This window comes from Cupressus sempervirens, chromosome 11, assembly GCF_028749045.1.
Source record: "Cupressus sempervirens isolate cs-2001-9-10 chromosome 11, ASM2874904v1, whole genome shotgun sequence".
Classification (NCBI taxonomy): domain Eukaryota; kingdom Viridiplantae; phylum Streptophyta; class Pinopsida; order Cupressales; family Cupressaceae; genus Cupressus; species Cupressus sempervirens.
Genome location: NC_143128.1, coordinates 427,404,926 through 427,417,429, shown reverse-complemented (window position 1 = coordinate 427,417,429; position 12,504 = coordinate 427,404,926). Strand labels below are relative to the sequence as shown.

Sequence of the window (12,504 nt, the reverse complement as noted above, 5' to 3'; positions counted from 1 at the left end):
AATACATTTGAGGGGCCCTAGTTCTTATCAAAATCCTCCCCATAGAATAGTAGGCACAACACACCGTGCTAACCCCAACAATCTTGACCCCTCCTCTCTTCCCACACGTTGGTGCCACTACAATAAGACTCCCACCCACGCTATTGCAGATTGCGTATTCTTAAAGCATCAAGCCTCATCTATAACATTATACATGGATGAAGGCACCCTTGATAACTTTAATCCACCTCTATCTCTTGACCCTTCTCCCCAACCTCAAATCATTCCTCTTGCAAACCCCACTGCAGCAGACCCTTCATTACTCTTCATGACTAAGGAGACTTCTTCCCCCTCTCCCACACTCTTTTTTACTAGGTTCCATTGTAAAGATCAGCTGGCCATGATAATTCTTGACAAGGACAGCCAAAAGAATCTCATCTCCCAGACCTTTGTCAATCACCTTCACTTTCCACCTCGCCCCACCCATATCCTTATCATCTCGGCTGGGTGCAATAGAATTGCCCTCATTTGCTGGTTAATAAACATTGTTCTATCACAGATTCCCATAAAATTTTAGCGGACCATTTTGTGACACTAATGACTTGCGAGGTCTCGTCCCTTGACCACTCTGATTTGCTCTTGGGCATTCCATATCAATAGCACTATAATGCGCTTTATATGATGCCAACCGCAACACCTATAAGCTTCGTAGAGATGACCAAACATATGAACTCACCTCTGCTGCAATACCTCTTCCCCGTATTGTGACAACCCAATAGGTCATCTTGGAAAAATGCCTCTCTCTTAGTTCTACCTTGTAGCATGTCAGTTCACCTATTTACTCCTTCCTTATTCCACATTGCTCATTCTTATCCTCCTACTCTAGTTAACTTGCCTACATCCCCTTGGCTAGATAGTAGGGGCCCTCACACCCAGGCTCTCCTTTTCCTATATCTCCTTCCCTATACCTCATGCCCCCCCTACCCCTACCCCTACTGTTTTAAGGTAAGGGACCCCTACTATTTTATAAGGGGAATTTAATTCCCCTAATGCTTTCATCTACTATAGCAATGGAATCTACAACATCTCTACTAGTTTCTACTATGCACCATCCTGTTGTATCAACTTTTGGGATTCACAAACACCAGTATCCGAACACTACCATTGTTGCAGTTCTGTCTCTCATCCCACTTTTCTTTTTCTTACCAGTCAGGCCTATAGGCATATGAACCTCAGCCCAACTCTTCTTTCTGTAGCACCAACAATGCCACATCCACTGCATTCATCTACTCAGAGAGATATAGTCCACAACCACATACCATTTCAGCTCATAGCACATATCATGTACAGAGAGTATAAATGACTGGCTCCCTTAGTGCAACACAACCATGGTTCTTCTCATTCTCTTGCTATTACCTGGCTATATAACCACTACCCCTCTATTGGACTCCATAGAATAGTAAGGGCACAGCCCCGAGCCATTACCCACTATCATCTTGGGAGTTTGGTTCTTATATCCATTCCGGTGCATGCAAAAGAGCTACATACCGCCTATTGCACATGGTTTCTACTCAGGGCATGGTTCCATTTCTCTTTGCAGTACCACATCCAACTTACAGCGTGTCATCTATTAAGGAACAGGGCATAACCATGCATACCACCATTCTACCCTCTACTCTTGGAAAAAATACAAATAGTCCCATACTCTCTACAACGAACATATCCCCTACTTCATCAACATTTCTCTTTTCTATAGTTTACTAGTGCTATCTAGATTATGTATACCTATCATGGCATTTATCTCCTCTTTTCACTCAAACATGGCACCTTTGAAGATTGATGGATCTCCCCCCCATCCCCCAATAATAAGTTCAACACACATGTCCCAAGGTTCCACATCCATCCAGCAATACATACCATAGGTAGTCGAGAATGGGCAACACACCGCATAGATGGGCGACATTTCTTTATTTGATTCAACATTATTTTCTTTGATCATTTTTCTTGCCCATAAAGGCCTTTTCTTGATATTGGAGATGTCTCTATCTTCTGTATCTAGTAATAATTCATTCTCTTTTGATATGTTCTCCCTTTGAATTTCAGTTTGTAGATTTCCATCTAAGTTTGTAATGGGCTCATCTTCTATATTTGTAGATAGTTTTAATGCAGTGTTTTTCTCGAATATGACATCTCTGCTTACTTCAACTGATCTTTGTCTAGGAACATAAACTCTTTACTCTTTTGAATTTTCACTATACCCAACAAATATCCCTTTCTTTTCAGATGGTTCTAACTTAGTTCTTCTTTCTTTAGGTATGTGAATATAAACAGGGCAACCAAAAATTCTAAGATGACTTAACTTAGGTTTGTTTCCTGTGAAGGCTTCTTCAGGTGTTACGTTTTCTAGTATAGAGTGGGGGCATTTGTTTTGAATGTATACAACAGAATTGGTGGCTTCCACCTAGAGTGAAAAGTGTAGGTTTTGATCATGAAGCATGACTTTTGTTGCTTCAACAATGGTTCTATTTTTTCTTTTTGCTACCCCATTTTGTTGAGGATTATAAAGTACTGTATACTCCCTCTTAATCCCAATAGAGGTACAAAAAGTTTTGAAAATTTCAGAAGTATATTCTCTCCCATTGTCTGACCTTAGAGTTTTAATTTTCTTTGACATTTGATTTTCCACAATTTTTTTGAATTCTTTGAATTTTGATAGAACCTCATTTGATTTTTTGACTTTTACAAAGTAAATCCAAGTTTTCCTAGAATAATCATCAATGAATATTATGTAGTAAGAGTAACCTCCTAGAGAAAGTGTTGGCATGAGCCCACATAAGTTACACTGAACTAGTTCTAGAATTGATTTAGACTTGTGTTCACTAGGAGGAATTTTTTTTTAACGTTCTTTCCTAAAGCACATTCTTTACAGATGCCTATGTGCTTTGAATTTAGGCGCGGTGTTCCAGAGGTGATTTTCTCTATATTTGGAAGTGAACTAAATCCAATATGTCCAAGGCTTCTATGCCATACTTTATTAGAATTTGTCACTTCATGATTAAGAGCTTGCTTTTGAATGTTGCATAGTTTATATAATGTCCCATCTCTAGTCCTTATGGTGATAGCATTTTTTAGATTACAGTTTTTAGGCTAGTACAAAACTTTGTCTTCATTGAAGGTAACTTGAAATCCTTCATCAGCTAGTCCATAAATTGAAATTAGATTTCTTTTAATGCCTAGTACAAAAAGAACATCTTTCAATTTTAGTGTAACTCCAGTCCTTAGTTGTATAGAACGAGTCCCAATTCCTCTGATTGGATGGGCGGAGTTGTCTCCAGTGGTGACTCCTTCAGAAAGATAATTTTTGAAAGTTTGAAATTTTTCTTTGAATCCTATTATATATCGGGAAGCACCATTATCTATATTATCCACACATTTTCATTTGAACTCATCTCACTTGATAAGGTGGAGTAGAATAATAGATTTTCATCTTTCTTTGTTTCAGCTAAAGAAGCTAAAGATGTTTTCCCTTTCTGGACAATTTCTAAAGGTATGTTCGAGTTTCTCACACTTATAACATTTTAACTTTGGAGAAGTCATTTCTTTTGTAATTATTATTCTCTTTCCTTTTGTCATATTTCTTTCCTTTAAATTTTCTCTTTTTCTTTTTGTATTTAGAGACTAATAAAAGAGCTTGATTTTCTCTCTCTTGATTTGAGATGATCCCTCTAGAGATTAGCCTTGATTCTTCTGAAGTGCAATCATTCTTTAGTTGATCAAAAGTTGGTATTGAAGGTTTTTCCAGTAACTTAGATGAATGCTTCCCATGATAAGGGCAATCCTCTAAGTGGTACTATTGATAGTTCTTGGTCTTCTACTTTGCTTCCAATAACATAGATGATTTTTAATTTCAGAGATCTTTCCAAAGTAGGATGAGTCTGTTTCTCCCTTATTCATTTTAGTATTCATTAGTTGATTTTTTAGTGTAATCAATCTACTTGAGTTGTTGATATCAAACGTATCCTTAATTGTCTTGAATACTTCGAATGCCTTTTTTTGATTGGATATGGATGGAAGAATATGATCTTTTACGGAATCCACAATGATTTCTTCAAGTATTGAAATGTCTCTTTCAATAAAAGATTCTAGTTCTAATTTTTAAAGAATTGTAATAATTTGAATTTTTCAAGAAAATAAATTTGCTGCTCCTCGAGTCTGTCCTCTGCTCTCACATTATTTGACATATTGTCCCTTTTATTTATTCAAGATTCAGTTTGAGAGTCTCTCTACCAATTGGGCTCTGATACCATGTAAAGTTTATAAGATCTTGAGTGGTGGCGACTAAGCAACTATGTTTCAGTCTGATTTGCTTACTTTGACAGACTTGTTTGTTCCTTATATGATTGCTTGATTTCTTGATCTGATATAATTTCTGAATTAGTATTCTGATTTTAGTCTGAGATCTATATGCCAATGTTATTGATATGATCTGCAGATAAGAAATGAGACTAGTATATAAAGTAGGGGCATAACCCTACGTGGTCATGCCTCAATATATATAATAATTCTAGCACTTGTTCATAACTAAACTAAACCGATGGTAATTTCATCCGATGACAAGTCTTTTAATAATAAAACTGTTTGTCAAAGGATACTCCCGATTCATTGATCAGTGTGAGAAGTATAACACTAATAATGATCAGTGATAACACCCAATAGCAATCGGGATAAGATATAATGCAAATTGAAGTTTATTGAATGTGAAGCACACCATTTGATCTGAAGATCATTGTCATAATAGGAGGAAAGACATTTATAAAACTGATTATACTGCATTTATCAATTGTATTGACAGATTGGATTATATATATATACTGTCAGACTTATAATTAAGCAGCAGGTGTTTCAATGCACTAAATGCTAACATTCTTAACAATATGAATGTTGGATAGTTACTGGATACAGTTGTGTGAGAATTTTTATCGTCAATGGATTACACTCTCTTGCATCCTTATGATGGATCATGGAGTGTGAGCCGAAGTTTGATGATAAAAAATTCTCACACAATCATATCGAGAAACTATTTAACAAGTGTTTATGGAGTTGAATGATCCAAACATATTGAAATTTTTATTTGTAAGCAGTTCCATGAATGAATTATGTGAAACAGTGGAGATAATCCAAGACTCTAAATAATGGTTCTTGGTAAATGGCCTCCAATAGCAAGCTTCGGTATCTTTTATTAATTGCACTTTGTATATGATCACTTCACTCATCAAAGAAGAATACATCATTTCATGTAAGAAAATCTGGTTTTGGAGGAGATAGTCTTGCATAATGAAAAAAGTGCAAAATAATAAGAAAACACCAATAGGATCATTACAAAATTTGTCCTTAATAAGTTCATCCTCATGCAAAAGCATTGGTAGCATGCCATTCAGCTCCGGAAACACAATTTAATTGCATATTTTTGCAATACCCTACCTAGGCTAGCATTCCAATTGGGTTTTATCATCTTAATACCATTTGCCTTCCCAAAGCATTTCAATTTAACTTATGGGTTTTGTATGCTATATTTTCTTGCTACTGAATGCTGTTGGTTTTGAAATCATTGATGCCTTTGACTCCATTGTTTTCTTTTCAAATGGTCTTGAACCAGCGGTGAAGTGCCTTTTTATTTGATTTGGATACAATTTCGTAGGTTGTTTTTGAATAGCTTGTGTAGTTCAGTCGTTTCAGTTTTAAAGGTCTAATATTTTTCAGAACAGCATAATAAGCATCCTTGTTTAGGAACTTGAGTTTTATAGATGTGATAATTTCACACAACCATTAAACATTTGTTCATTCACAAGGAACTTGTGAGAGAGAGAGAGAGAGAGAGAGAGAGAGAGAGAGAGAGAGAGAGAGTTTATACCACATATAGTTGTTTATTGAAGATTTTGTTGGTGCATTTTGTGATATTGAGCAGGCAGGGAAGCAAATGAACAATTATATCTATATTTGAGTCCTGTCTATTCTTGTGGCCCAGGATTCAGAAGTTGTATCATATATAGGCATTTAAGTTCACGGTACCTGTTATTGATGGATTGGGAAGCGGCAGTATAACATATTTATTGTTCTGTCATTTGATCAATTGGTATTTTCCGTCAAACTGTGTTTAAAGGATGTTCTTCAAAACCAGTTTGTTAGCTGACATCCAATTGCACCATCGTATACATAAGAAAAGCTTGTCAAAGATACAATTCATGAGACAATTGGAGTTCAGGTGAAATTTGCATGTCACATGGCATGCATAACCAATTTAAAGAAATTGATTGGTGCATTGTTAGTATTAAAAAACTTTGATAATCAATATTAAATGCTTCTATTATTCATTATTTCAATTTATTTTGAGGACCAAATCTACTTGGCATTGCTGGATTATGATGTACCACATTTTAATATCGTTATTGGAAATATAGTGTTGTACCATAGAGCAACTCAAGCAGTAAGGCCTCAATGATTTTGGTGCCATCATATTACTGTGAAATTTGATAAGAGAAAAATAGATTGGGCATGTTTATTCAATTTGTGCATGAGCCATATTATATTGATCATGTATCTACCGAACTGCTAAAACATTAAGAAATGGATTCTTATAAATGCTTTGCTGCCTCTGCAACTCTAGGTGTGGGTGTTGTGAACTGTAGATGGATTCAACATTTCCCTAAGATGGAAGGCTTCTTTCTATAACTTCTTGTCTTCAATTAATTGTTTCAAATTTTGATATTTTGGAACCTCTTGATTTCTTCATCATTTTGTTTTCCGCAGGACTTTGTTGAACTCTCGATTGTTGTCTTTGTGGTGAAAACTTCACATCCTTTGGAAAATAAAATCCTTGACATGCATAGCCTAGGAAAATGATAAAGAGCAATTATAAGGATTGCTAGATGTGAACATGGCAGGAATAATAGTTGAAAGTGTAGAAGGTATTCTGGTTAAATGATGGTGTGACATCAAACATATCTGTTTGTTGCATAGATTCGAGACGAGTGCCAAATGATGCAACATATAATGAATGTTTCATTAGGTTCTTATTTTCAAGGTCAAGGATGTGGCTGAAAATGCCCTGTAGAAATATTATATGTTAATCACATTTCAAGCAAAGTGTAATATGTAATTTGAAGTTGAAAAGCATGTTTTATATAGTTCAGGACACACATACCGTCTGTCCAAGAGAAATACACAGACCAGGTATAATTTCAATATTTGACCAAGGTGTTGAAAGTATAATGGGAAAAATCTCTATAGATAGGAGCATATGAAGAATTCTTCTACTAGAACTGTACTGTAGTTAGTGAGCAGCCAACAACGATTTCAGACATGACTGGATGAGGTGTGCTATGCTCTATCAAACTAGAAACTATGAGAATAACACTCATTAGTTGCTTTAATATTATTGAATGCAATCTATATTTAAAGGCAATTTTAAAGTTCAACTTTCAAGAGAATTTATTCGTGGGAAATTTGGACAAAAATCTGCATATCAATGCTGGCTGCTTTGTATTTTAATAATGCTCTGAATTCAGATCAATTTCTAAAATAAATAATTGAGAGTGGCTACCTCAACCTGCAACAAGCAAAGTTTCTATTCATCAAATTCTGTACTTAACTAGTTGGTTGTGAAATTTATCCGTAAGAGAAGGTTTAAGTTTAACAGGATGACATTTACGAAACCCAATAAAAATTCGGCAATCTCAATAATAGTATTTTACACTGCATCATAGTTGTTCTCCATTGTGTTTGAAGGAAATATTAATATGGCTTGCTTATAGACAGTCACTGGTTTGATTTTTCCTATGAAAGAGGTATTCTTAAAATTGGATTAAAAAACAGGTGGTTTATCCTTTGAGATCTAGCTTTGTAAAGAGGTGTAAAGAAAAATAGTTTTCTGTTTAACGGTGATAGCAACAGAAAAATTTAACAGTGCCCATCTGCAAAATAAGTTAATAGTAAATGAAGAGACATGGCAGTACTCCATTTTGAAGGAGTGCAACTCCTTACAATAAGGAAGTGTGCAATTCCTCCTATCAGTAAGGCAGTTTGCAATTCTTCCCATTAGTAAGGGTCTGTTTGGTTGCAGGCATAGGAATTGAAAATAGGAATGCATATTGGGAATATGAATGACTATTCCAATAACAACTATTTTTTTGGAATGGACATAAGCTCATTTTATAGGCAAAATAGGAATATGTAATCCTATTCTCTATTCCAATTGATGCACCAAACATAAAATAGAAAACGTATTCCTAATTTCCTATTCCTATTCCTTAGTGTGCAATTCCTCCTATGAAATGATAAAAAGAGAAATTGATTTGGGTTAAGACGAGATCATCATCTAGAAGGGATTCAAAAACAAAAATTCACATAATAACAATCCAGAGCAGAAATTTAGAGTTGCAGAAAAAGATAATTCAATTCAGATTGGGGAACGAAAACAACTCATTAAAGCTATCATGCCTTCTAGCTCAAATATCATCAGCGGTTAGCAATAAAAAACAGCTTCACTCAAATCTCTTTGGGATCAACAGCAGTTGAAGAACAAAAAACAGTCAGCAAGGCAATCATAGCAATCAGAAGAGGGAGTTATAGCTTGATTTGTACTATGCTCGAGGAATGGAACTGAACTTTCTCCAGCCAGTTAAATCCTAAGACATTCTCCTCTTCTACATGTGACCTTTAGTTCACACCAGTGTTGTATCATTGATAGGGAAACTCAGTTTACTATTGTTGTAGGTTTTGAGATTCATAGTATGCATAGAATCATTATTGTGGTGATTCTCATGAGCTTTTCATGGCAACCAAGCACTCTTTTGTTAGCAAACTTTAGCGTCAGCAGTATGGGCACTTAAATGTGCATCATCTTTTTCAGCTTGTTCAAGATCTTTACCACTGGACTGTCAGAGATCTAGACCCAAAACCTCAGAGTTTTCAAACCATGTTAGGATGGGAAGTTACATCGGACTCTACTTCTAGATGATAACCTCTAGAGAGCTTCTAAGGTACTTCAACTCATCCATACTAAGTATTTGTGGGCTTATGGCTTCTCCTGTTATTGGGTTCAAGTATCTTTTACTTTTTATTGATGATTTTAGTTGAAAAATGTGGGTATGTTTTTTTCATTTGAAATTCAAGAAATTGTTTCAAATTTTAGAAGTTCAAAGCATCTATAGAAAAATGTTTTTATTTTATTTGAAAAGTTCAAAGCATATGCATATAAAGGGTTTGGCCAACATATTGTTATTCTTGGAATTGACAATGGCAGAGAATATTCTTCTTTTGCCTTCTCCCATTTTTGTGAACATGACACCCCTTGGCAAAATGGTGTCATTGAGTACAGAAACTACATGATCATTGAAATGGTCTTAGTCTATGGTTAAACACAATGTTCCAAATAAGTTTAAGTTAAAGCAATCAACACTTCCATCTATCTTCTCAACCACTATCCTACATTGACTATCAGGAAGAATACTCCACAAGAGGCTTGGTTATGCCTATTACGAAGTAAATATTTGCTTGATATTAACAGAGACCGAGAGGTCAATTTATACAAGAGACTAAATAATGTTTCCTTAGGAAACAATTGTAAATAATAGAAACATTCTATTCTAGAAACAAGAAACTAAATATTAGGAACATTTTAACATTTACATAAGATTACAATAGATAACCATTAGATACTAAAAAATGATGATAGAAACTATCTATTATCATAATACTGTCCCTTAATGGTTAATCTATCCAAAGCATGGTACTGCTAAAAAGCGTAAAAGATAGATTCTTTCTTAGAGTGCTCCGCATTGTTCGCTATGGGTTGCGAACCAAATTGCTCAGATTACGACCAGCTTGAGTAGGTTGAGTTGTAGTACCCAAACGTGTTTTTATTGTTGTTGTGATATTCAAAGATGGTTAGCATTCGTTGTTTCCATGTGCCATAATTGGGATTGTTGAACTTTTGATTTCCCTAGAGAAAAATATTAGTACGAGATGACATAGCATGCTATTCAGTGAAAAACCATGAAAATCTATGAAGCATGTACTTTGAGGAGAAAAAAGGAAGATCCAAAAAAATTGAAGGGGTGCCTAGAAGAGAGCTTGAAAATTCTAGAAAGAATACGTTGTAAGTTTTTTGGATCCGTTGGCTTGAAAATTGAGGCACCTAGAAAAATATGACGACAACCTAGTTGAGCTCTTGAATAACCCACCAAAAATATGTAAAGATATTTTAGATTTGGTACGAAAATTAGGGGTTTGAGCAAAAATGGTCCTAACTGCAAAAATCTTAGAAAAATGGTAGATTGCAAAGAAAGTTGTAAAATCTGGGTGCAAATAAACAACAAAGGTTTGTAGACCTCTCCAAATAGGCAAAACATGACCACTTTTTTATTTTAAAAAATGGAAAAATAAACCACAAAAAAGAAGAAGCAATTTTTAGCAAAATTTGGATGTGAGTGGCACAAAAATTTGGGCATGAGTTGCAGAGAAATGATGCCCAATAGGCCTCTACGTGAACAATAGAGAATAACCCTCAATTTTTAAAGGATTTAGCCATGCTAGTTGCAGATAAAAGGGTGTGAGTTTGCAAAATGGAAAAAATCGTGGGAGTTACAGACAAAAAGGTTTGATTTTTTTGGGTAGAAAACCCTAGTTGCTAGAGATTTTGGAAAATATTACGAAGTAATTGGAAAATATTTGCTTGATATTAACAGAGATTGAGAGGTCAATTTATACAAGAGACTGAACGATGTTTCCTTAGGAAACAATCGTAAAGAATAAAAATATTCTATTCTAGAAACAAAAAACTAAATATTAGAAATGTTCTAATATTTATAGGAGATTACAATAGATAACTCATTAGATACTAAACAAAGATAATAGAAACTATCTATTATCATAATAAGACCATACACCCAAACTAGATTATCTTTATATTTTTGGCTCCACTGCTTTTTTTTGGAATCTAGATGTTAAGTACACAAAGTTGGATGCCAAGAGTGATGCTCATTAGCTACAATGATAATCATAAGACCTATTGTCTTATTGACTTTAAGACAAATATCATCATCTTTTTTTGTGATGTGTCTTTGATGAGGAATGGGGTCCATTTCAACTCTCTCCTCCAAGTATAGATTTAGGGGATCAACCTCTCAAGGTTCGAGACTTGGGTGCCCATCTTTCATTAGGTCCATCTAGTGGTAGGGCTCCAACTCCTCTAGTTCTTGAATCTCCACTAGTTCCTCCACACCACATCTCACCTAGGCATGCATACAACTTGCTTTTCATTAAGTTTCATCTGATCTTTCTATTGCACCTCTTGCATCTAAGCCACTTTTACTCTTTGACTTAAATGATGGCCTACGACAATTGGCGATCTTCATGTGATGAGTTCATCAAGGTAAAATTTCTTGGAAGGAGAGCAAACCTTCTAATTATGTAAATTTTTCTCTCATGGCCAAGATTCAAGTGTGCATGATCATCAAGCATGCACATAGGGAAAATGGGTGTTGGAGTGGGAACAAACTACATAAATTGAGCATCACAACTTTCTAAAGCATAATATTATTACTCTTGGAATTGACAATGAAAGAGAATTTTCTTCTTCTCCCTTCTCCTATTTTTGTGAACATAACATAAATCACCAATTAACAACTTACACCCCTGGGCAAAATGGTGTTATTGAGTAAAGAAGACTCCAAAAGATACTTGGTTAGGCCATACATGCAAACTCAATTATAAGCCTTAACAGGCCGACTTTATGCTGTAGTATTAAAGTTTTATGGGTATCATCCCCACTCCAATTTTACTTTCTATTTGGAAGGTTTCGAGGTCACCAAATCATTATGTTCAAGTGTTATGAATGTTTTATGTTTCCAGTTTGTCATGCATGCAATTAGATTAAATATGATGAGCTAAATGGTAATTGGATTACTACAATTAAGATCTATAATTGATAAATCTTTTTTTGGTTACTGATTCACCCCTCCCCTCTTAGTAACCTAGCATAGTCTTGAATATTTCAAACAATTGGTATTAGAGTTTGTGGTTCTTAGGAAAAAGTTTGATACCTTGAGCAAAGATCAAGGGTAATGGAGATATTTAGACTTGACAAAGCCATTGAAAATAAAAAATTGGATCTAGAAATGGCCATTTCCCAACTCAAGAAAGCAAAGGAGCAACTTTCCCAATTCCTGAAAAGAATAAAGGAACTTGCAAATGAAATGAATGACCATCTGTACATTGAAGAAAGAATTGAAAACCTGTTCCCTTCAAGTAGTTCAAATGAAGCAAATGATGCAATCAAAAAACTTCTAGTGAAGAATGGTTCCCTACAAGAAGAAATAAGAAAGCTAAAAAGAAAACAAGAAATTCAGTTAGTAAGGCTATGTGAAATCTTGGAACAAAGGAACAAGATAAAAGAAGAAATGGATGGAAGAAACAGCGAGATCTAGAACCAATCCCTTCAACATGCAGATCTTATGAATCATAACT

At 35.0% G+C, this 12,504-nt stretch overlaps 1 protein-coding gene across 6 annotated transcripts in view; it reads left to right on the top strand.

The window, feature by feature from the left end:
- LOC149530254 (extra-large guanine nucleotide-binding protein 3-like) overlaps nt 1-7,466 on the top strand; it is a 65,323-nt gene extending 57,857 nt beyond the window's left edge. The window contains exons 9-10 of one of the 6 annotated variants that reach the window (XR_016359136.1): nt 3,482-3,526; nt 6,787-6,876. The gene's annotated coding sequence lies outside the window, so the exon portion shown is untranslated. Of the gene's footprint in view, nt 1-3,481; nt 3,527-5,944; nt 6,544-6,786 lie in introns of those variants that run through there. The other 5 variants (XR_016359134.1, XR_016359135.1, XM_089811284.1 and 2 more) reach the window with 5 other exon arrangements.
- The last annotated feature ends 5,038 nt before the right edge of the window (nt 7,467-12,504 follow it).